The sequence below is a fragment of the Telmatherina bonti genome (assembly GCF_933228915.1).
Source record: "Telmatherina bonti genome assembly, chromosome: 3".
Classification (NCBI taxonomy): domain Eukaryota; kingdom Metazoa; phylum Chordata; class Actinopteri; order Atheriniformes; family Telmatherinidae; genus Telmatherina; species Telmatherina bonti.
Genome location: NC_136621.1, coordinates 3,665,081 through 3,666,644, shown reverse-complemented (window position 1 = coordinate 3,666,644; position 1,564 = coordinate 3,665,081).

Here is a 1,564-nt window from a genome sequence, read left to right as displayed (position 1 = left end):
TTTCATCTTCTGGATTTGTGTTTTGATGTCCTGCAGGACACTGGAATGCAGACACATGGACATGCTGAATACCTGGTCTATTCCATAAATAACATTTAAAGGCTTAAATCAAATAAAACTACTTTATAATTGTATTACTTTCATCTCGAACATTTCCACGGAGGCCGGGCGATGTCACCGACAACTGATATATTTTTTGGTGAGGGTGGGGGTGGCTGATTGACATTCATCAAACTCTGACCTGCTCGTAGCTGGGAGCTAATTGAGCTAACAGCAGCTAACACGAACTAACAGCAACTAACCGAGCTAACAGGAGCTAACCGAGCTGACAGCAACTAACCGAGCTGACAGCAACTAACCGAGCTGACAGGAGCTAACCGAGCTGACAGCAACTAACCGAGCTGACAGCAACTAACCGAGCTGACAGGAGCTAACCGAGCGAACAGGAGCTAACCGAGCGAACAGGAGCTAACCGAGCTGACAGCAACTAACCGAGCTGACAGCAACTAACCGAGCTGACAGGAGCTAACCGAGCTGACAGCAACTAACCGAGCTGACAGGAGCTAACCCAGCGAACAGGAGCTAACCGAGCGAACAGGAGCTAACCGAGCTAACAGCAGTTAACCGAGCTAACAGGAGCTAACCAGCTTACGGGGTTAGGCAGGCTGAAGCAAAGTTAACCACGGTGGTTCTACATTCCTCCTCCTTGCAGCGGATACCGGGTACCGGTCTACTGCCTCTTTTCCATCAGTACCAGCTCATCTCAACTTAACTCGTCTCAGTTTGGTCCGGTTTCTTCTCCATTACAGTTTAGTACCAGGTCTAAAAGGGGCGGGGTTTGTGTGAAATCGCTGTGACGTCAGTGTTGTGCACGACAAGCTCTCTAACAACACAGGACCTAGAGGCAATCTGTTACTCGGTCTGCGGCTCGCCGGTCGCTGACCATAAACCCTTCCATCTGTTGGAACCACTTCCAGTCTCGTCTGTTTGATCCACTCCAACCATCGTGACCCTTAACCTGCCGAACGTCACTTCTGAGCTTTTCCAGCTTCTCTTGACATTGCTGGAAACTCTGTTGCTAGCCGTAGACACTGAGTCAGAAAGCTCTTGATAGATGTTTTCATTTCGTGTCGCTCCATCTGGTTCCCTCTGTATCCTTTCCTCAGCAACCAAAGAAATGTCTCCACCTCAGAGTTGGACCACGGAACAGACTTTTGTTGCACCATTGCTTGTCGCGTAAACCACTGGAGTCGCTCTTCCAGTGATGTCACTCCCTGACTTCTGACTGGACGCGCCCCTGACCAATAAGCGGCATGCAGTCTGGCGACGTCACACACAACCCGACTCAGCTCGCTTAGAACCTGGGCTGAGGAGTTACAGGAAAAGTACCGGTTAACAGGGACAAAAGCCGAGTGAAAAACCCTCCAAGCCGAGCCGAGTTCAGTTAAGACGAGCTGATACTGGTGGAAAACGGCCAAATCATCAGGACACGCCCACAATTATGAATTTCGAGAATTACTTCTGAACGGAGGAGTTATAAAAGCTGAAGCTGTAAACCCCGATG